Consider the following 25098-nt stretch of genomic DNA (forward strand, 5'->3'; position numbering starts at 1 on the left):
TTCCTACAAGGGCAGGGACATCCTTTTCCACTTTCAAAAAACTCCTGAAGACCCAGCTCTTTAGAGAACATCTACTCTCATAGCAACACTTACAACAAGTCTTACTGATCCTAGCACTCACCAGCCGTTTTAAACTGACAAGTAACTGTTAAAAACAGCACTCACCGACGCACTTATTCTTACTGTACTCTAATGTTTTTTTTTAAACTGTCCTAAAATTGTGAGAATTGTTCTAAAACTTACTGTTTACCATGTTGTTAGTCGCTTTGGTTAAAAAGCGTCAGCCAAATGTAATGTAATGTAATGTAATGTAATAAAACAATCTATTAACTAATATTGTATTACTATTTGTTAACAGTTAACTACATGTCTTTTTGGCACTAATTAACAGTTATTTCTTACATCATTTAAATGTTAAATGTTTATTTACAAACTATATGTTAATATAAAAGTTAATGACATATTATTATTTAACTAATTGTTATTAAACTGTGCTTCTGCCTATCCCAATATGAACCACTCCCCATAGGACCCTTACAATAAAGTTGAGTTGAGTAATCTTAATTAACATTAGTAATATATAGCTATCAGCGTGGGGCCCCTTATAATAAAGTTGGTTAAGCTTAATTAATATATTAGTAATATATTAATATACACAGACAGACAAAGCTAATGACATGAACAATGTTGACACAGTATCATATGTCTCACAGTCTGAAAATCCTAGTACATCCACACAGGTGAGGTCTAGATTTGGTCAGATTCTCAAGCCAGTTGACAGACTGATTCAAACTATGTCAAGGCAAGATATAGTGTTTTATACAGTTAACCTACCCATTGCACAGCCTTACAGTGAAAGATGGATATCTTTGTATCCTATAACAATAACGAAAGAAATGATTTATTTGAACATGGTGGAGAAGGATGCATTTGGCACTTCAGTGCTGTAGCCTCGCAAAAATCTTAGAGCTAGAATTTAGTCGTAACAATAATCATTCATTAGGACTATTTTCTGCTAAAACATTACATATTTTACATTCATTGTAGGCTATAGGCCTACTGCGAGACATGTAAAAAAAGACAATAACACATTCACGTTGCAATCAGGAATTCTTTGAACAAAACGGCAGTCTCACATCTAAGAAATCTTTTATTTTTGCACTGTTTGGCTGACAGCCTCTGAAGTACCCTACATAGTACCCATCAATTTCATTTCCAGGGAAAGGTTTTTTTTATGTTTTAGCCTACGGCAGGAATTAGTGCCTGGCATGTGGGGGCGTGGTATCACGATGGTTGCTTCCCATCGTGATGTTTGTCAACCATCACGATTGGCACAACCCTACCCTGCACATGCCCGGACTCGAACCCGTGAACAGCAGCACCTCGGATCGGGAGGCGAGCGTGCTGACAGTTGAGCTAAAAGCCCAGGCTGCTAGCTCGCATGCCAGCAGCACTCTTGAGGCGTCGGGGAGTGAGCAACGTTCCACACGCACAGCTAAGCTAGCTGGCATCCGTTACACTATACTGGAGAGGACGAAACCGCACTCAGCGTCTGATGGGGGGGGGGCATTCAGAGGCTGATGTTTAATAGTGGTGGTGGTGGGTGGTTAGAGATGTTTAATAGTGGTGGTGGTGGGTGGTTAGAGAGTTCCTTAGCTATCCAACCCCAGGGACCAGCATTTAGAGACTCTGAGGAGTTCTCAGGTTGAATTTTCTCTTCCATCAAAAGGACTACAGTCCTACTAACATTTGTATCCTCAACTCTGACTGCTGAACGTGTTCTTCCAAATGAGAATCTCGACATTTTGAAGCCCTTTTCGTTAAAATCATTTTTCATGAAAATAAACGACTAATCATTAGAAATATTTATAAACCTCCATCTGCTCCAGCAGAAACTACTGATTGTATTTTGTCTAACATTAATTCTTTAGACTGCTCCAATGAAAAGATCATTTTAGGTGACTTCAACTCTAATTGGCCGGATCGCTCTTCTCAAAAAGATCGCAATCTCTTTAATAGTATAAATCTAACTCAACTCATAACTGAACCCATTAGAGTCGGTCCCAGTTCCTCTTCTTTGCTTGAATGGATTTTAGTCTCACATCCTGGCAGAATTTTACAATCTGGGGTTTTTACCTGACTCTTTTAGTGACCACTCTGATTTTCCAAATACACAAAAAACCAAAGTGCCTTATCTTCCTCCTAAATTGATTAAAGTAAGAAATTAAAAATGTCATAAAATGAACCCTGAACACTTCATTTAGGACATATAAATATAAATTGGGAGAGATTTCAGTTAATTCCATCTGTTGAAGATGCATGGAATTTCTTTTATACCGAGTTTGTTGACATTATTGATAAACATGCTCCTTGGATATCAATTAGGGTCAAGGGTCGACATTTACCTTGGATCAAGGGAGATCTCATACACTTATTCAAACAAAGAGACGAGGCTTGGAAAAAATACCGTAAAACAAAGGATTCTGCTGACTGGAATGCTTACAAGGAGTTAAGGAATAAATGTAAAACCAATACAAGAAATGGCAAATTATTATAAGGACTGCTTAGCAACTGATTTTAAGAACCCAAAGAAATTCTGGAAGAGAATCAATATAACCAATAGATCCACAAAAAGCCCTACAATGCATATTAGATTAAACAATCAAACTGTGAGTGAACCTTTATTAATTGCAGAGGCATTTAGCCAGCACTTTTCCACTATTGGCAGCTCTCTGTCTGGTTACGCATACTCTGATCTTACATCGACTCAGAATAGGTGTGGCAGCTCCTTTTGTTTTAAAACTATCTCTCCAACTGATGTTCAGTGGGTTATTGATAATCTAAGCTCTGGATGCAGTGCTTGTCCAGATGGTCTGGAAATTAAGTTCTTTAAACTTGCCTCTCACGTTTTGTCATTTCCACTGACTGACTTATTTAATTTATCCTTTGCAACTTGTGAAACACCCTCTTCATGGAAAAGTGCTAGATTAACCCCTCTTCATAAAGGAGGTGACACCTCAGACAACAATAATTATAGACCAATCTCGATTATCAATATATATAATCTTATATCAAATATTTGAAAAATTAATATTTAACCAATTATCTACATATCTTACAGACTATAATATACTATCTCCACACCAATCAGGTTTTCGACCTAGCCATTCAACCACCACGGTGTAAGGGTCCTGTCATGTTTTGTTTTCCCTGTTTAGTGTTTTCCTTCATGTCTGCTCCTCTTGTGTCTTCCGGTTTGCTGTTTACTTCCTGTGTCCTGTGCCATGTGCTCCTTTGTTTGTTTTGCCATGTGTTTCTGTTCCCTGTGCCTGTGTCTCCGCCCCTCACCTGATCCTCTTTAGTCTGTTAGTTTAATTATGGTTTCCACCTGTCTCTTGTTTTACCTTGATCATTGTCCACCTGTGCCCTGTTACCCCTGTGTATGTAAACCCTATGTTTCCTCTCAGTCTTTGTCGGTTATTAGTCAATGTGTGTTGTGTTACACACGGTTTGTTCAGTTTGGATTAAAAAATCTAGCAATTCTAAGATTACCTTGCCTTGCCGTACTTTGCCCTGTGTTTGGGTCAAGCTCTCCCCTTGCAACCGTGACACACGGCTCTTTTAAAATTTACAAATGATATACTGTCAGCAACTGACAGCAATATGCCTACAGGTGCTATATTTATTGACCTTTCAAAAGCATTTGATATGGTTGATCATTATCTTCTTTTAGACAAATTGTATACTATTGGTCTTTCCACTAACTCTTTATTATTTTTTAATTCATTTCTTCATCATAGAAGTCAGTATATTTCCTTTCTGGGAAGTCAATCAGATTTGAAGATAATTGATAGAGGTGTTCCACAGAGCTCCTCCCTAGGTCCTCTGTTGTTCTCAATCTTTATTAATCTCCCTCAAATCTGTTCTGACTGCTTTATCTTCATCTATATGCAGATGACACTGTATTATACTCTTCCTGATCTGATATCTCACAAATTCAACACTCTCTACAATCTGATTTCAATCTGGTTCAAAGATGGTCATATAATATGTTGAAGAAGATCATATAATATGTTGTTCTGCACTCGACCTGATCCTTCGCTGTTAAATAACTGGTCCATTAGCCTTCTAGATGGAACAACAATAGGACAAGTTGAAGAATTTAAATATCTAGGCCTCTGGCTTGATTCCCAGCTATCTTTTAAATTTCATATTAATTCAGTCAGAGGTGAAGTGTGGCGTCTGCGCCTTTCGTCTAGTGTTGAGGTGTCGCCCGGTGCGTATAGTCTCCAAAAAACGTAATACTCAAGTGAAGAAAGGGGAGATCGCACACAGGGGCTGAGTAGTTCCAACAGTGTATTTTTCAAAAAGCCGAAAAAACTTACAGGCCACATAAACAAGGGGTAAACGTTTCGGGTCTAGCCCTTCATCAGTATTCCTTGTACGTGACGCGTCAAAAAAAGGCACAGCGGCCATTTATAGGCTCACCTGCCAATCACCCAATAACCCCAAGACATATGAGTGCATTCGGGGTCACATATCCGAATCACCAAAATTACAAAATTACATCACAAATCATTACAATTATATACAAACATATACAAACATGTACAGGTGATATAACCATATTTGTATACAGAAACATACAGTCACAAAAAATGTTTTAAGAGGCTATGTCATATTTGAAAATAGTAAAAGCACAATATTTAGAGAACAGAGGACATATATTAATCTAGGGACATATTCTCATCATTATCATCAACATCAACATCTCACTTCAGATATCTTGCATCCATGTAGGCCTAGTTCATTATTCAATCAAATATATTCATCACAGCCAACATGTTAAACTAAATTCATCATTAATACCACTTAGGACCGCATGCATATGGATAGCCTACAACTTAGCTATTTGCAGCTCCCTAAATTATATTACATTACATTACATTATTACATTACATTTGGCTGACGCATTTTTAGCCAAAGCGACTAACAACATGGTAAACAGTTTAAGGCGAGACACGGCAGGTGAAAACATCGTTTTTTCATGCACTGGTCAATTTCGAGATTTTGGGCTAATTTGCTACCTTAGCATGTATTCTTTCACACTACTACAACAACAAAGCCCGATTTACACATTTAGGTGTTTATTTCATTACATTTTGTCTACTCGCGCCTGTATATTTCTCGTAAATTCACCAAAAGTTAGTCTTCTAACGTTTCATGCGATTCTAACGTTCTACCGCGACCGTGATACAAAACATAACATGTGTAGTACCGTTGGAAAGCTCTGTTTTTCCTGCATGACGTTGTGCTATCCAAATATGGACACTTCCTTTGTAACCGCAACTAATCGCGAAAGTTCAAAGGTGAGTCTAGGCTGAGAACGGAATCTCTTGGCTGTGTTCCAAGGCTGTTTTCTCAAATTGAGTTTTTATCATTTTCCAGTAGAAACATCTCAGCCTATGTAGCACCTATGTACACCAAACTTTCCAGATATACACTTAGCAGTATTCTGAAGATATTTACAGAGGGATTTGTTAATAAATCATTCCTGGCCTGATTTATGTGACATTTTAATCAAAAATATATGGCAAAAATCGATTTTTTAAGGCTATGGACAGTATATTCTGATTTCCTAGGTAATGAAAGCAGATATCCTGAAATCCCTCTGTAATTTTATTTTTATCTTCTATGCAAACAAAATGAAAGACTAATTTTGTACCAGGCTTTATCATATGTTCAGATCTATCTACCGAAAATATATGCAAATTTGCGCATATTTAATGAGAGAATGCCTAATTTGCATAATTAAACATTCGAATTTCAAAAACTTGTAATACATTTTTTGTTCATACTTGTGTAAGTAATCAACTGAGAAAGTTTCATGGTGATGTCTATTATTTAAAATTTTTACCCTATTCACCTGTAGTGTCTCGCCTTAAGTTTTAGAGCAATTCACAACAATTTTAGGACAATTTAAAAAACATTAGAGTACAGTAAGAATAAGTGCATCAGTGAGTGCTGTTTTTATCAGTTACGTGTCAGTTTAAGACGGCTGGTGAGTGCTAGGATCAGCAAGACTTGTTGTAAGTGTTGCTATGAGAGGAGATGTTCTCTAAAGAGCTGGGTCTTCAGGAGTTTTTTGAAAATGGAGAGGGATGTCCCTGCCCTTCTAGGAACTGGCAGTGTGTTCCACCAACGAGGAACAACAGATGAGAAAAGTTTGGATTGGCCTGAGCGTACCAGTGGCAGAGCTAGACGTCGTTCGTCTGAGGAGCGCAGCGGTCTGGAGGTAGTGTATATGTCTGTATGAGGGCATTCAAGTAGGTGGGAGCAGAACCGGAGACTACTTTGTAGGCAAGCGTTAGAGCCTTGAATTTGATGCGGGCCGCCATAGGTAGCCAGTGTAGCTGGATGAGCAGCGGGGTAACATGTGCCCTTTTGGGTTGGTTGTAGACCAGGCGCGCCGCCGCGTTCTGGATCATCTGAAGTGGTTTCACTGCGCAGGCTGGGAGACCTGTCAGGAGGGCGTTGCAGTAGTCGAGTCGTGAGATGACTATTGCCTGAACCAGAAGTTGGGTAGCATCTTGAGTCAAGTAAGTCCTGATTTTCCGTATGTTGTAGAGTGCGAAACGGCATGACCGGGCAACTGAGGCAACATGATCTGAGAAGTTTAGTTGGTTGTCGAGGACAACTCCTAGATTTCTTGCAGTCCTGGTAGGTGAAACAGACAGGGAGTCAAATTTGATGTTGATGTCGTGGTGTATGGTAGGTTTAGCTGGGAGGACCAGCAGTTCAGTCTTTGAGAGGTTCAGCTGGAGGTGGTGTGCCTTCATCCATGTAGCTATGTCTGAGAGGCTATCCGAGATCCGTGCTGAAACCAAGGGGTCATCAGGTGGAAAGGACAGATAGAGCTGTGTGTCGTCTGCATAGCAATGGTATGAGAAGCCATGCGAACGGATAATCTGTCCCAAGGAGGTGGTGTAGATAGCAAAGAGAAGGGGGCCCAGCACTGAGCCCTGGGGGACCCCTGTGGTGAGATGGTGAGGTGCAGATAGCTGACCAAGCCATGATACGTTAAACGAGCGTCCTGTGAGGTAGGATTCAAACCAGGAAAGAGCAGAACCGGAGATTCCCATGTTAGCGAGTATAGAGAGAAGGATGCAGTGATTAACCGTGTCAAAGGCAGCCGATATGTCAAGCAGAATGAGTACTGATGACCGAGCGGTCGCCCTGGCTTCTTTTAAGGCTTCTGTTACAGACAGCAGAGACGTTTCGGTAGAGTGGCCGCTTTTGAACCCAGACTGATTTGGATCCAGAAGGTTGTTCTGTGAAAGGAAGTCAGAGACCTGTTTGGAGACTGCTCGTTCAATGCCTTTGGATAGGAAAGGCAGGAGTGAGACAGGGCGGTAGTTCTCGACTTGAGCAGGGTTGAGAGAAGCTTTCTTAAGTAACGGTGTTACCCGGGCCATTTTGAACGCTGTTGGAAATGTGCCGGAGGTTAGCGAAGCATTGATCACATGTGTGATAGCTGGAGCGATGGTCGGGCTGATGGACTGAAGTAGGCTCGTAGGTATAGGGTCCAGCGAGCATGTGGTAGGACGGCTGCATGTCAGGAGTCTAGATACTTCACTCTCGGAGAGAGGCGTGAATGCTGAAAAAGATGTTCCAGCAGTCCCTAGAGGTTGTAGGAGTGCGGTATCTGAGTCAGATGCGTTGAGTGGGCATGTAGAGAATTGACTGCTGATTGCCGCCACTTTGTTTGTAAAAAATGAGGCGAGGGTATCTGCAGTAAGGCTGGATGGAGGAGGAGGCAGCTGAGGGTTGAGTAGCGATTTGAAGGTTGAGAAAAGTTTTCAAGTGTCTGTAGTGCTGTTGATTTTGTCATTGTAGAAAGCCGTCTTGAACTGGATGAACGTTGAACTGGATGAAGAAGTGGTCAGAAAGATGGAGAGGCGTCACCATGAGGTTTATAAACGAGGCATTAAGCATTAAATAAAGTAGCCTACCTATCTATCTATCATTCGCGTTTTCCATTTGGACCCACAAACTTGCTTCCACCTTCAAAGTGTATGGCAATATTTCAGCTAAGTCAAACAGTTAAAAGATGCTTTGAAAGTTTAAAGTTGTCTTGAAGAGCAGGCTTTCAGCACTCTGCTTGTGGGGGAGGGGCAGTCTGCAATTGCAGCGTCTCCAGCAACACAGAGCTGCCTGTGGATGCCTGTATGTAAATAATGCGGGGGAAAAAACTATCGGTGAACGCAGCCGCTTATCGGCCGATGCCGATACACGTAAAAAACGCAAATATCGGCCCGATATATCGGTCGATCCCTATCGATAACCTCTTTTCATATCTTCAGATCATCTTTAACTACACATTTTCTAACATCCTGCTCCTGTTTCTGATCTGTCTTACCTTTTCTCTCAAGGAGTCATTCTACTCATACTTGCTTTCCTTTTATCTACTGTACTGTATGTGTGTATCTGTGTACAAATTTTGTGTGTATATGTATATGCACGTGTATTTGTGTACAAATATGTACTGTATACCTTACTTGTCCATGCAAGCAAATGTATTCATATGGGTGTATAGTACTGTATGCTTATGTGTACAAATTCACCTCTATTTGAAGGAGCCATATGGCGTGCTTGTGGGGGGTAAAGGGTTAAGGCTGCCAGTCTTGAATGTCTGTGCATAAAGTCAAATAATTGCGACATATGCTTAGAACAAGCTACTGCTGGCTGCTTGGAGTCCGCATCAACGGGGCCTAAGCATTTGTTAGCCTAGGCATTTGTTAGCAAAGCCTTTATATATCTATAGTAGTATAATAGTATTTCTGATATGTTGCTGATTGGATCATAAACGGCCACAGCAACAAAGGGGAATGACTGACTCTTCTCTAATAACTGTGTTATATGTTATTTGCTATATTTATGATATGTTGCTGATTGGATCATAAATGGCCACAGCATTGAAGAAAAGTGAAAGTGATTGATAATGACTGACTGACTCTATTATTGTGTTACATGCTCTAAATGTAAAGCACTTTGAGCTGCATTCTGTGTATGAAAGGTGCTATACAAATAAAGCTTATTATTATTATTATCATTATACCCCGTTTGTGTAATACTGGCTGGTGGGGATGGGGGAGTTTAGTACTTACTCTTTATTATCTTTGTACTGTTTGTCATTATTGTAAGGACCCCCTCGAAAATGAGATGGTACATCTCAAGGGGCTATCCTTGAAATAAAGAATAAAGACTAACTGACGTCAGACATTAAGATGTAAGATGTACCCTAGCCTGGGGCCTGCACATGGGCTGGGGTATTGGCAGCATCACTGCTGTTGTTGGCCCTGACAGTGTGCTGTGTGGGGGTATGGTGGCTGAGAGGGGCCATATCTGAGCTGTGCTAAGCCTGTTGTCCCTGCGGATCGGGCTGGTCCAAATCCTAGCCACATGCCGCCCTGTTTACCCAGCTGGTGATGGCAGTGGCCCAGCCCTCTCCGTTAAGCGCTCAGATTTACATTCATTACTCTGGCAGATGCTTTAGGCCAACCCCATCCACCAGGAAGGCAGCATAGACCTCCTCACTCACACACACCCCAGCCACCAGGAAGGCAGCATCAACCACCTCACACACACACACACACACCAACCACCAGGAAAGCAGCATAGACCTCCAACACAGACCTGTAAGGGTTGTAGGGGTCGGAGTTTGGAACACAATTTGGAAAACAACAGTCCCCATCTCAACAGTGCACACATAATTGAATATTGGACTCATAGCCTATATTGCAAACACATATTCTATGCTTGGAATTTCACCATTCTGGGGGCAAGGCCACTTGGCCTTCAGTTGGGCATATTTGGTGGGGGGCACAAAGGCCACATGTCAGGGCACCAAGGCCAAAGTTAACTATACAGTAGTAGCATATAAAAATGATCAAAGTTGTATTTAGCCTATTCACTGCAGTAGACCTGCATCACTGTATGAAACATTACAAAAACATGAAACATGACATTACATAGAACTGTAAATCATCTGATCATCTGATAATTACAGATATCTAGGCTATATCTAACATTTATTTTATATTTGGCTTGGTATGAAATCATGTATTGAACAATTTAAGCACAGCTCAGCTTTAACCCTTTAGGCGCCAGAGGGGTTTTTTCAAAACGTTCGATTTTGACATCTTCATTACAAAAGGCTATATCTTAAAAGTGATAAGAGATAGAGACTTTCTGTAAATTAGAGAAATATTAAGGATGACCCAAAGTTTATGTAGGGATTAAATGTTTATATCTAATTTGCATATTATGAAGTCATATGGTGGCGGCCATCTTGGATTATAGAATTTTCATGAAAAGTCGCATGTTTGAATGATAAAATGCACCACTTCTTTCCCCCCAAAATGTCCCTCACCTTCTGTATGCTATATTGCACAATACTGAATGCTCAAGTAAATACTAAGTAGTAAACAAACTATGTAAATCATTACTAATAAATGGCAGAAACAAACCAAATGCATGTAGCGGTAGGCGCCTTTTGCTGTAGAGATTTTCCATTTACTACATACAGTAGGCACTCTGATTCCATGTATGGGGCACATATATATTATTCAGATGACACACAAACACAAGTAGACAAGACCTGTTTAGTTCAAAAGCTCATTTGCCACGGCAAGGCACAGATCAGGAGTGAGATGACGAGACAAGACAAGAGACAATGTTAGTATTTTTTTTCTTTTTGTTGTTTTTGTTGATGTTTTTTTGTTTTTTTTCTTAGCTGACAAAGACACACACATCACAAGGACATGAACACACAAAAAGGAACACATAGTGTATGTCCTAAATGATCAGGGAAATAGATAGCAAATCAACAGTGTAAATCATTACTAATAAATGGCTGACTTTTTTTTTTTATGTAGCAGGCCTTTTGCTGTAGAGAACATGACTCCCTATCCCTATCCATACAGGGCCGGCATTCCCATCATCTTGTGATAGTCTATGCATGACCTAGTGTGTGTGTGTGTGTGTGTGTGTGTGTGTGGGTGGGAGAGGGAGAGAGCGTGTCACCACCTCCACCATGCGAGCAGCATGGCCAGATCTGCCTCGCGCGCGCCGAGTGGAGAGAATTTGCGCAGCTCGGACTAGGTCTACTGTCATTCTCATTGCGACTCCCCACACTGCCACTACGTTCCCCCCTAACTTTCCTATGAGCACTTCGACCTCGTCTAACATACCCAGTGGCATTAGACAAAGGCTCCACCACGTTACTGTCGCCGCGATTGTGGAGAGGCGTTCAGAAGACAGAAGCTAGCGCTATGGACATTATGCTACCTCCAGCCTCGTTCGCCACACCACTAACACCCTGCTAACTTCCCGATGAACACTCCGAACCCGTGAAACATTATTCCCACCAGTGACATTGGGCAAACGATTCAACGTTTGTGCTTGGTGTAAGCTAAACTATGGAGTAAACTCTCACTTTGTCCAGCTGCATCATTGCAAGGCAGGGACGCATCTGAAGCCTCACTAAACGAATCACCGTCATTTTCTGAAGGCAGATATTCCCCTTCAGAATCAGGGTCCGCGAATAGAAGACCCAACACTTCATTTCGGGTAAACTTTTTTGATGCCATTAGACGATAATCTAATGCAAATACTCGCCGACGTTGACAATATCGCTCTGACAAAGTGGCTCACACACACACTAGCTCCGGTTTTTCACGCACTGATTCAATGCGCTGTAGCTAGACAGTTTTGTTTAAAGTGTGCCCTTTTTTCGACTCGGGATGACGTATGACATGTCTGCCATCTAGTGAAGTGGAGGTCGAACGAAATATGACACCCTATTTGACTAAATCGGCCGTTTTATTCAGTACCGCATCTTGTCAACTAAAGTCGACCGTGGCGCCTAGAGGGTTAAGAAACTCAAATAGCCTAGATTCATGCTTAGCATTTTGTGATCATTAAGGCTACTTTCACAAACTCTTAGTCAGCTGTCCTCTGATTTACAAATATCTAGGCGATATTTGTAACATTTATTTTGTATTTGGCCTGTTATGAAATCATGTGGAACAATTTAAACACATTGTAAAACTTAAAGCCCAAATTTGGAGACATCCATGCATGTCGAAATTTACTGCAAATTCAAAACTGGATTACTCTGGAACGGCTAACTGTACAGGGGACTGCTTTACACCTTTGTGTTCGGTAAGGTCTGCTGTTTATTTTGATATATGGTTTGTCATGTGTTAAAAGAAGGGTTTGTGAAGTATAAGAGATGAATGGGTAGGGGGATCATGGACGCAAAACCTTCAGTAGAATGTATGATTAAATTGAATTATATTTACTTTCCTCGCGAACCGTTCAACACAGCAATTATTGGCTAACATTGTTTAAAAGCTGAGAAAAAGCTCTTTCATGTGATACTTGTGATGTCTGTGTGATGATGAGTAGGCTACTTCGCAAGTAGTTCAACTGAGAAGAATGGGTGAATTTGGACGCACTTTCTTTCTTGTGCTGTCACTTTCTCCACTGCGTAAAAGACTAAATTAATTTGCGCTGTGAATGTTAAGATTATTTTGACAGGCCACAGGCTAAATAAAAATCGTTATTAGTCGGACGCAAAGCAGAATATTGAAAGAAGGGGGCACCAAGGCCACCGTGGCCTGTAAACCTCTGATTTTCAAAGGGGCATCACGGCCATGTGTGTGTAAGTGTGTGTGTGTGTGTGCAGGTGTGCAAGTGTGTGTGTGTGTGTGCAGGTGTGTGTTTGTGTGTGTGTGTGCAGCCGTGTGTAGGTTTGTGTGTGTGCAGGTGTGTCTGTGTGCAGGTGTGTGTGTGTGCAGGTGTGTGTTTGTGTGTGTGTGTGCAGCTGTGTGTAGGTTTGTGTGTGTGTGTAAGTGTGTGTGTGTGCAGGTGTGCATGTTTGTGTGTGTGTGTGTGTGTGTGTGCAGGTGTGTGTTTGTGTGTGTGCAGGTGTGTATGTGTGCATGTCAGTCCCTCCAGGATTTCGCGAGGATTTTTTGAGATTGTTGCGATCTAAAATGCCTGATTTCGCGACAACTTTTCTAAAAAATTGCGATGGAAGTTGCAGTGTTTTTAGCTGTTTGTTGCGAAGAAATTGCGAGAGGAAGTGAAAATTGCAAAAATAGTTGCGTTTAGTAGTTTTTAATAGTTAGTTTTTTTATTTTATTATTATTTAATTGAGGGTAATTAAGGTTAGTAAGACCAAAATTACACTGATCATCTTGATGCTTATTAAAAAGGATAAGTAAAGGTCAAAGTAGGCCTCCTTTATTTGTGTAAATACTTTGACTGGGGTAATTCACAAAGCAGTATAACCTTTCGTAGAACTGTCTAAAAAAGACAGCCCCCTAAAGAGATGGCATCATGTCATATGTTTCAATACATTCATATATGTTGTAATTCATATTAAGTTCATATCTTTTTAATAATTCATATTCTGTGACTTGCATAATTACTAATAATAGCCAACTAAGTATCTAGTAATTTCATATTGATTTAAACTATTAGACTACACTTTTCTTTAATGCTATTACATTGTTGGTGTGTAAGTCTAATTGACTGCCTGCCACTTTAAGGACGTGAGAGTAGCGTAATAACATTTCTAAGTGGATTGGAACGCTTGCATCTCACTGTGTTCGGCTACGATTGGAAATAACTTTTTGCATAGTGCATTACGATATGTAGATGGAATTCGGGATGTTTTCTATGTCATTAGTTAAAATAAATGTTAAAAAATAACTCGTATAAAATCATTCTTGGATCATAGAAGAGGTAAATGTCTTACAATGTTATTAATTTCTATGATTTTGGTAGCACTACACAAACTGAGCCCACAAGCTAGCAAACATGACACGAGCTAAAAGGACATCTCCAGGTGTAAACGCTTGCCAATGGGTTGCATATTGTAGCCTACTCAAGTGTCAGTAAACCAAGTAGGCCTTAATTAACTTACTTTCATAGCCTAGGCAGGTTATCAACACCAGGTTGAGAGATGCAAGTAAAGCTACTGAAACTGATTTGGAAATTGTTTGTAGCCTATGCGTAATAGCCTATTTTGCCTGTCCACGCCTTGTCGTTTTAAAGTCGGGATTTGAAATGTTTGCGCAATTATAGCCTATTCTATGTAGAAGAGTTAAACGGGAAATTTGAGATAGGCCTTGTCAGCAACAGACAGGTTCATTTATAAACATGGTTGGAATTATAGCGCAAGCCTTTGAAGATCTCTATATGGATAAAACTTAGGCTACAACCAGGTAAGGAGTTTAGCACGTATCCATAAATATTTTTGATAAGAAATTATTTATAGGCATAGGTTAGGCCTAGAGTAAGTCTGTAGGCTATGGGATGGATAGCCCATCTGAATGTTTTTGGATGCCGCCTGTGATTTATTATTTTTGGGCATAGCTACGGTATAGGCTAAATCAAGGGGAAATAATGAGTATGTCTATTCTAAGGTAAAGTTCACAAAAATAGACTTGATAGGCCCGCCAAACACTGCCAGAACTTTAAGAACGAACGATATTTTGCGTTCAGGACCGATATGTTGGTGGCGGAACGCATGCAAGAACGAAAACGTTAAACATAGGCCTACCTGAACCGTTCGGAACGGAGCGTTTGAAAAATAATTTTGTTTTCAAGCCCTGCTCTGGAGGGCTGCGTTTTCATCAGGACATCTGTTATGGGGATTGATACTATATTTTTAAGACTTCATCTTATTCTTTTAAAGACTTGAGTATTATAATAATAAAAGCATGTTCTTGTTTTCAGTGGTTTAATGAGAGCAAATAGTTTGCTACATACAGCCCAAACCCCAAACTCTCATCTAATCTTGAATTTCCCCTTGGGGATCAATAAAGTATCTATCTATCTAATGAATGTACGGGAGCAGAAAACATCCCCAAGAGAAACAGAATCATATACGGCTCATAAAATCAGTCTAGACTAGGGCATAACTGTGGGTCTACCATTGGGGGGTTTAAACTCGCGGCATATTTATTCATTTATTTATTTATGGAATAATTTTCTTGTGTAAAAGGACACTCAACTGTTTAAAAACAGCACTCACTTATTCTTACTGTACTCTACCGTTTTTAAATTGTCCTAAAATTGCTGAGAGAATTGCTTTAAAACGTAAACTGTTTACCATGTTGTTAGTCGCTTTGGTTAAAAATGCGTCAGCCAAATGCAATGTAATGTAATGTACTTAGGCTACTTAACGTAAATGCAGCTGTTCACTTGACTATTTATGCCATAATGATGCAGTAGTTCAATTCAGTGTTTAAGCACTTGCCAGCAGTGGCAGCTTACACTTAATTGATTTTGTGTGTGTGTTCACTATCTTATGAAAAAAAAAAGAACTTAAAAGTGTAATCAATTGCATCTCTGTATTGGCACCTACGTGCAGCAAATGTATTATGCATAGGGTTAATAAAATAATAATGTTAATAATAATGTTGTTTCAATGTTTCCCAAGGGCAAGCCTACTCACATGCACCATCATTAACTGTGTGTATGTATGTACAGTACCGGCATGCTCACTCAAAAGGAGTGGCGTGACCTCTGAACTAGCCCATAGCAGCTAGCTGTCAATGGATGACATCTCTAAGTAAATTATGCAATCCCCCCCCCCAAACATGTGACTGTATTGGAGCAAACAACAACTTAACTTACAATTCAGTGACATTGGTTCTACACAATAGATCCCTGGCACCCTCTGGCTTTACCTCATAGGACACTGGCAAATGAACATCTAGCCAGCCAACTCCAGTTAACAAATCATCAGCTAACTTAACAGCTAACTTAACAATAATGGTATTTTGGGCAGGATTTTTGCTCCTTTTGGCTGGTGTCGACCAACATTGAAAAAATGTTGTCTGGCTGCCTTTCAGTGTATTTTTCATCTTTCCACATTCAGTTAGCACCTGTCAGCTTTCTCCAACCATTCAGTTAGCACCTGTCAGCTTTCTCCAACCATTCAGTTAGCATGCACCTGTCAGATTTCTCCAACCATTCAGTTAGCACCTGTCAGCTTTCTCCAACCATTCAGTTAGCATGCACCTGTCAGCTTTCTCCAACCATTCAGTTAGCACCTGTCAGCTTTCTCCAACCATTCAGTTAGCATGCACCTGTCAGCTTTCTCCAACCATTCATCCCAGTTAGCATGCAACTGTCAGCTTTCTCCAACCATTCATCCCAGCGACTGCACAAAATAGTAAACAAACTTTCAGCAGAGAAAGCGGGTTGGGTAATACCAAGTAGTCAGTGGGCGGGGGTGGGGGGGTATGGTACATTACAGATGATTTAAATAAAAAAGATACTATCATGCTGGCAAATGAAATGAATAAAATAAAATAAAAAGTTATTCATTTTGTTATTAATCTGAATGATATGATGATATTGGGGGTATTATATTAGCTGGATCTGGTTATTAATCTGAATGATGTGATGATATTGGGGGCGTTATATTAGCTTTGGGGGTGTCATGACCCCCGTAAGCCCCGTGCAAATTATGCGCCTGAGTCTACACCACCATCAACACCAGCCAACATGCCACCCTAATGCGTTCTCTACCACCATCACCAGCCAACATGCCACCCTAATGCGTTCTCTACCACCATCACCAGCCAACATGTGCCACCCTAATGCGTTCTTTACCATCAACACCAGCCAACATGCCACCCTAATGCGTTCTTTACCATCAACACCAGCCAACATGTGCCACCCTAATGCGTTCTCTACCACCATCACCAGCCAACATGTGCCACCCTAATGCGTTCTCTACCACCATCACCAGCCAACATGTGCCACCCTAATGCGTTCTTTACCATCAACACCACCATCACCAGCTAACATGTGCCACCCTAATGCGTTCTTTACCACCATCAACATCACCAGCCAACATGTGCCACCCTAATGCGTTCTTTACCATCATCAACATGAGCAACCTACAATAAAACTCTCTCTATCCCTCTCTCTATGTTTGTGTCTCTCTCTCTTGACACCACTTCACAAGACAAGTATAAACCTGATGAGGACCTGACAACAGTCTGCTATCTGCCAGAAATCAGGATTACATTGAGAGAACGATGATCAGTTGGGGAAAATGTGTGTCACAGTTATGAGTGTGTGTGGTGTGTGGCTATGGAGGACCCTCACTCCCTCCTGTGCATGTTTACATATTTACATGTGTGGGAGCAGCATGTATACGCTCTGCTTCCGTTGTTGTTTAAAGATTGAATGGGAAATGAATTCGGAGCCAAAGACCCAAATTTAACTCAGCTACAATTTGTAAGGTATCACCAATATCAAGTTAATGTTACAGATGTATGTGCATATATGTATATATGTGTATATGTATATGTATATATATATGTATGGCTCCATATATTCTTTTAAGTTTATTTTTTGGGCTTCTTACCTATGCTGACAGGACAGTGAAGACAGACAGGAAGTGAGTGGGAGACAGACAGGAAGTGAGTGGGAGAGAGAGAGAGATGGGGTGGGATCGGGATATGACCGCAGGTCGGATTCGAACCTGGGTCCCCGTGGGCACTTGGACCCGTGCATTGTACGGGCACTGTAGCCTGTTGCGCCACAGCACCCCCCTGCCTCCATACTGTACAGTCTTAAAATGGTTCTGGTCTACAATTAAATATCTATTAAAAACTTCACAATGGAGGATGTTTTTAGCGCGTGATCTGCAGGCGACTTGTTGACTATTTTTTAGAAGGTGGAAACCCCTGTTTAGGCTGATCTGTGAGGCCCACCATACACCATAAACTGGCAACTCTGAGTGGTTTTGTTGAGAGCTGATCCTCTATGTGCGTGTGTGTGGTGTTTGTCAACACTGAAGCAATGACAAACAAACAAAGTGCCTCCTCAAACAACAATATTTCCAGTTCAAAAATTGATGGTAATGTGATGGTGATGCTGATAAGACAGTTTACCTGAGTGTGTGTGTGAGAGAGAGAATGAGTGTGTAAGGATCAGCTAAAGAAGTCAGAAAACTTGTTGTCATTTGCATTTTGGCACAGCAAGAAAAAAGGACCAATTTGAAATAAATATATATTATTATTAGATCACACCCTCTTGAATTACAAAGGTTTTGATAATAGCTTTTGGTGGCCAACTGGTCATAATTGGCGCCACAGAAATATCAGAGTACAGTTGTTAGGAACAGACATAATAGGCAACGAAAACTAGTACCCCCTCCCCCCGTGCATTCCCCGCGGTAGTCGTTGGTAACCAAGGTGAACTTCCCTGGCAGACGCGGTGCTCTCGTATCCCAATGAGCACGGCAGATTTTCTTAACTGGCCGGAGCAGCTGTTGTTCATCCTCAGGGGCAGGGACGCCGCCGCCATACACAGAACGCCCCACACCCCCAAAGAAGACTGACTGCAATAAGTAGCGTGCATTATGAATGGGTAGGTATTCATTGCACGAGTATTTCAATAGGCTACACCCCAGGAACAATGAGTAGTTACTCAGGAGCTTAACATAATTCAATTTCAATTTTTCACCGATATTTTTGTTATTTTTATCAAAACGATGTTAACATACAACAGAGGTGGGGACCCAACTGTGACTTTCATACAATAGCACTTGTAGTAAATGTTGGACACACACATGCGACGAATGTCGTGTTATTACCTCGGATGGTACTTACGGGCTTTCTTTATGTGTGGCAGTTTATTTCAGAAGTGAAAAGCAGCGATATTTTGTCAGACAGAAATTTAAATCAGACAAATACTGACAGATGCGGCGCAACAATCACAGGCGCGTGAACTACGCGCGGCTCGGAACACAGAGCAACAGGCGACACGTTTTCTTACCTGCGACGAAAACAGCTATTTGACGGTGAACCCGGACGCAGGCATTTCTCACAAATTCCTCAGACACCGTTCCACGTTGAAACAGGTGCCTCCTCCATGACAATAACAGCCTTTTACATATTCCCCAATTGTTTTGGCGGTGTTGTTGGCCACAGAGCGCCCGTGAAGGAACTAGAAGGGAGGGGCCGCCCGCCGCTCGGGAGCCTGTGCTGCTGTCGGTCTCGGTGGCGCGCGCTGAATGAATGAATCGCGCTGTAGGTGTCGCCTCTGTGACTTGGACTAATTTAATGTCGCTGTCAGATCAGTGATAGCGACGTGCCTGCCTCGGCTCAAATGCACTCGATTGAAGCAGAGAACACCTCAGTCAGAGCTGCGTGTTACTGTAGACTTTTATAGACCCATGTTGTTGAGCAGCTACGCCAGCGTTTCTCTACAGCTTTACGTGATGGACAGATGATATAACGCTATCCATCTTAATGACAGGCTGGTTATGTGGTCCAGGCCATGAAAATAATGCTGTTTGTAATATGTCAGATGTTATGTCACTATGTAAAAAGATAATTTCTGCAATATTCGTTATGCAAGGCCAACATAATTGTTCAACTAAATCTCCTGCAGCTGAGTCACTGTCTATTAGCACCAGCTCCACATTTGAATGCCTTTATGATTTGAATGCCTTTTATCAGCGTTGTGGTTGTGATTTATTAAAATATGTGTCCCCAGGCGTTGGGTTACACTTGGTGAATCCTAATAAGGAGCAGGAGAGTGATGTGATTGCAGTCTTCTGGAGCTGTTGTAAGGACTCAGTAGCAACAGCCAGACACACTGACTCCACTACAAATACCAGAGGAGTGTGAGGTGAGTGACTCACATCGGCCGAGGACTCCTCACACACATCCGTCTCACTCCTTACACACACTCATGTTTAGTTCACAGCATAAAATACCCGCAAACAAATCAGCACACTTCACCACTGTTTTCCACACACAGAAGTAGAAGCTACAGCACTGATGATAGGGCTGTGTTGTGTTGTGTGTGTGTGTGTGTGTGTGTGTGTTGTGTGTGTGTGTGTGTGTGTGTGTGTGTGTGTGTGTGTTGTGTGTGTGTGTGTGTTGTGTTGTGTTGTGTGTGTGTTGTGTGTGTGTGTGTGTGTGTTGTGTGTGTGTGTTGTGTGTGTGTGTGTTGTGTGTGTGTGTGTGTGTGTGTGTGTTTGGCCTGATCGTGATGTTTGTGTGTGTGTAATGGTGTCACGACTGATCGTGATGTGTGTGTGTGTAATGGTGTGCCGACTGATCGTGATCTGTGTGTTCACTGATCATGAAGGCTGCTCTTGAGAAGCGGTGTCAAGACAATGACATCTCTGCTATGGCAACAGCGACACAAAACACCTCCCCTGAAGATGTGTAAAAGCGACACATAGCTTCAGAGGTGACATGCATTTGTGTGCATGTGTGTGAGAGAGGGAGAGAGAGAGAGAGAGAGAGAGAGAGAGAGGAATCGTACAGTGTGTGTCTAGGTGGGGATGTGTAAGTATGTGTCAAAGGGAGAAAGGTATACTGTACATGTGTGTAAGTACTGTACGTGTGTGTGTGTAAGTACTGTATGTGTGTGTGTGTGTAAGTACTGTACGTGTGTGTGTAAGTACTATATGTGTCAAAGGGAGAAAGGTATACTGTACGTGTGTGTGTGTAAGTACTGTACGTGTGTATCAGTGTGTTTCTGGCAGAGGTAGGGAGGTGCTCCACCTGTAAGACAGAATCCTACATGACAGAATCCTACATGATAGAATCCTACATGATAATCCTATATGACAGAATCCTACATGTGAGATAACTTTTTCAAGATAATTGATTGGTCAGTGGGCGGTAGTTTTACACGATTTGAGCTATAACTTAGCACATGACCTGCTCCCAACCAGGTTTGGTTGACAGCATAACGGCTTCTACACACAGTTGCATTCCGTCAACGCATGCCAGTGGGTGTTCCCGACGGTAGCTATGCAAATGACTTGAAGTATAACCGGAATTTGATTGGTTGGTGCCATCCGTCGATTGGCTTGATTGGCCGGTGCCGTCTGTCGGTGCAGCAACAGCTGAACTTTTCAACGCGAGCGATGGTAGAAACGCGACGCAACGGACCCACAATTCAGTTCGGCAACGGATGAAGTGAGCCCATGTAAAGTGAATGGGATGTGTCTCCAGCACTGCAACGCACGCAACTGTGTGAAACAGCCGTTAGGCTATATTTGGTCGACGCTGCTCCATAAAATCCATTGTTCATCCAGTGTTTGCCTGTTAAAAACTTTGGCGCTGATGTGTGTGGCAAGTGACAGTGCACCATAGACTGTAGGCCTATAAAATGGCAATGCACTCATGTTGAAAAGTTCCTTATTTTCAACTGCACTCAAAGATAATGAATATAGTATGAATATTCTGTTTGTTATCCCCTTTATAATGTGTGTAGGCCTACATTTTGTGCATGCACTTCTGCAGTAGCATTTATTTCAGTTTATATCAGCTATATTTCTGGGGCCGTATTCACAAAGCCTTTTATCTTACCACTAGGAGTACTCCTAAATCACACTAAAAGATTTTAGCTAGGAGTTTTCTCTTAAAAGTTATTCACAAAGCCTTTCAGACCTACTCTTAGTAAGGAAAAATGACAACTCCTAGGTCAAGGTCAAGGTAACTTTATTGTCCCCGAGGGGCAATTAATTGCGCAGCAAGCAGACAGACATAAGGACAGACACACAACAATATGTAACAATACAACAATACATAACACGCAAATGTAGTTAAAACAGTTCAGGCAGATTGTTTAAAATGGAAATGGAAGTCAGGATAAAAGAGTTTCTGAGTCTATTGGACCTGCATCTGGGCATGGAGTACCTACGGCCTGAGGGGAATAACTTAAACTGGCAGGACAAGGGATGGCGGGGGTCAGCTATATAGATTGGGCCTTCTTTGCCACTCTTTTAGGGCCTGTCCACACGGAGACGCTTTTTAGGTTAAACGCAGAGGTTTTGCTTCGTCTTGGCCGAGCGTCCAAACGAATCCTGTAAACGCACTGCCCGAAACCGCACTTTTCTGAAACCTGGTCCCAGAGTGGAGAAATCTGAAACCGTAGCCCGTTTGAGTTCGTTTAGACAGTGAAACCGCACATCCTGCTTGCGTATCGATGATGTCATCGCCACACCTCAGCTGCCCTGGACTTGCACTTATAGTATTGCCTAACAATACTAGTTTTCATACATGACATTACCTACGATTACACTCCGTTAAGATAAATATCACAACTGGTGCTGCGCAGCGCCGATAGCTTATGACTTGGTGGACTGAACACTGTTTTTCCCGGTGTTTTTTTATGCATTCTAGCTACTGTCAGTGACGCGAGAGAACTTAAGTTATTAGGAAAGTGCGGTGTAAGTTTAGGCGACATTAATTTGTGCGTAGTGCCAGTGTCATTCATTTATTTTACATGTCTTACAACATATATACATGCATTCACAGTCGAGTGAAATCAGATATAAGCATACAAAGACGCTTAGAACTCACGTTAAGCCGATGGTAGCACACTGAATGCGAATGCACGATTTGATGCAGGCAAAAGTATTGACTGTTTCTAACGAAGGTTTTATAGCAATATTATAAATGTGGCGACAGAATAGCCTAGAACTTGGGTAAGCCTTGCGTTTAGTAGCCTAATTGCGGTGATAGCCAAAACTAATGTGAATCACGGACTATCCTACAACCAAAGTAAGTAAAGGTGATTAGTAGGCCTACCTGCGTTAGCCAAATAAAGGACGGGACTGCACCCTTCACAAACCGTAAAATAAAGTTTATTAGTTTTACAGTTGACTACAGTTGACAGTTCACCATCAGTCCACACAAACAATTCTGGTTTCCTTGCACTAGCCATTTCGCCATAGCCTATTCTGTCTGTTTTTAAAGCGCAAGTTTTGCAAGTTTTGGTGAATTTCTGTAAAGACACAGTGCCACCTATAGGCCTGGGGTATGAAGTAACGTGTTGAGTCGTGTTGAGATGGATCCGTTTGGACGCAAATATTCTTGATACGGTTCCAGGGAAGACAGAGGGAAAAAAGATCGGTTTGGTACGTGTGGACTAGGCCTTAGTGTAGGTGTGAGAGAGAGAGGAGAAGTTGATGCCTGCAATCTTGCTACATGTCCTGACAATACTCTCCAGTCTATTTTTGTTTTTAATGGACAGAGAACCAAACCAGCAGATAAAACAGAAGGTTAAAACAGACTCAATGTTAAAATTCCTCAGTTTGCGGTAAAAGTACATGCACTGATGGGCTTTGGCACAAACAGCATTAGTGTACGTATGAATTAAAACATAGCTTACTGTCAATAATTATGCCAAGGTACTTGTACTCTTGTACTACCTCAACTGGTTGACCATCAATGATAGTGGGGGGAAGAGGGGGGCATTGCTTCCTGAAGTCAATAATTACTTCCTTGGTCTTTGCTACGTTTATGTTTAAAAAGGAGCGCTTACACCAATCATTAAAATCATTCACTATGGGTCCATGGTCAGTCTCGGTGTTATTGAGAAGAGACACAATGACAGAGTAATCTGCAAACTTAAAAACCTGTCTTCCATCATATTGTGAACGGCATTCATTTGTGTATAAAACAAAGAGGAGAGGGGAGAGGACACATCCCTGAGGGGAGCCAGTAGAAGATAAAATATTGCCAGATAAAACACCGTTAACTTTAACCCTTTGGGATCTGGAGGTTAAAAAGTCAACTAACCAGGCTATTAGCCCTGGGTTTATGTTGTGTGTCTTTAAAAGTCTGTCTGCTAAAATATGGGGTTGAATACAATTAAAAGCTGATGAAAAATCAATAAATAGTAGTCATACAAAAAATTTTGCCCCTTCCAGGTGGTTAAAAACTGAATTGAGCAGGCTGCCTGTAGCATCCTCGACCCCCCTACCTGCCCTGTAGGCAAATTATATTTTTTTCAAAAGCCTTCATAATAAGGGAAATGAGAGCCACTGGCCTAAAATCATTAAGTGATTTAGGTCCCTTGGTCTTAGACACAGGCACAATCACCGACTCTTTCCAGAGATGAGGGACCTGGTGTGATTGGAGTGACTTATTAAAAATAAAGGTGAGTATGTCAGACAGAGGCTCTGCACAGCTTTTGAGGAGGCGGCCACCAATATTGTCGAATCTGGCATTTGCTTGGAGTTCATCCACCTTGCTCCGGAGGGATTGTACATTGGCGAGGATTATTGAAGGGAGAGGGATCCTCCAGTGGCCCTGTCTTCTGAGCCGCTTTTTTCCTCCCTTTTGATGGCCTTGTCCCCTGGTCTCCCTTGGAAGGACCATGCCCGATGATCTCCGCCGGGAAGATTCCAGCTGGGTCCACGATTCCCCCTCCTGTATCCCGGAGTAGCAGTAGGAACTCCCGGTTGTAACAGAGGTGGTACTCCAAACAGAGCACCCGCGTAAAGTGACCAAAAAGTGTCAGAATGAGCAGAAAACCAGTCAGCCTGAGGTAAGTCATTATTTCCGAAGCCGAGTTAAAAACAATGAACTGTGTTAGTAGTCACGCACTGTTAATAGCCTAGTCACGCACAAATGTTAAAAACAAACAAACATAACGCGCACTGCTGCTGCGTGTCGCCATTGAACAGCGCCACTCCCGCCATTCTAACTAAACTAAGAGTGAGTCTTCGTTGCTATGGATGACGTCATTACTCATTCACGAGCTTGACTGAAGTGACCACCTTGATTGGCTGATGATTGTAATGCGGGAATGATTCCAAACACCTCCCTTACGATGATGAGTGACAGGTGACAGGTCTGAGAATGCGTGCGCTACACAAGTAGTGCGAAGGACGGAAGATGATGAATAACTGAATAAAAAGGCCTAGCCTAAATTAATAAAGAGTAAGGGAAAACAAATAGCCTAGTAGCCTAATGAAACAGGCCTACGGATTGATGCAGTATCTTTGCAACATTATTAAATTAATCTGTCACCATAGGCTATGCCTACGTTTGCAAAGAGGAGACCATTTTAATTTGATTCACAATGAAACGTTACATTTAATTTAGATGTTAACAATGAGTAGTTTTGGTTGTTGTTGGTTGCGTTATTGCATCCCTTTTATGAATGCAAAATTGTTCCCTCGCGATTGGAAGCTCCTGTTGCCACATAGGCGACGCATTTCAAAACATCGCAACGTGAAAT

The 25098-nt window shown here is 41.7% G+C and overlaps 1 protein-coding gene across 1 annotated transcript in view; it reads right to left on the reverse strand.

The window, feature by feature from the left end:
• lrrc3b (leucine rich repeat containing 3B) overlaps window positions 1-19057 on the reverse strand; it is a 34461-nt gene extending 15404 nt beyond the window's left edge. Inside the window, exon 1 of the mRNA XM_042077582.1 lies at window positions 18877-19057. The gene's annotated coding sequence lies outside the window, so the exon portion shown is untranslated. The remainder of the gene's footprint in view (window positions 1-18876) is intronic.
• Between the last annotated feature and the right edge of the window lie 6041 nt (window positions 19058-25098).

Source organism: Alosa sapidissima, chromosome 21 (assembly GCF_018492685.1).
Source record: "Alosa sapidissima isolate fAloSap1 chromosome 21, fAloSap1.pri, whole genome shotgun sequence".
In the NCBI taxonomy this organism is placed as follows: domain Eukaryota; kingdom Metazoa; phylum Chordata; class Actinopteri; order Clupeiformes; family Clupeidae; genus Alosa; species Alosa sapidissima.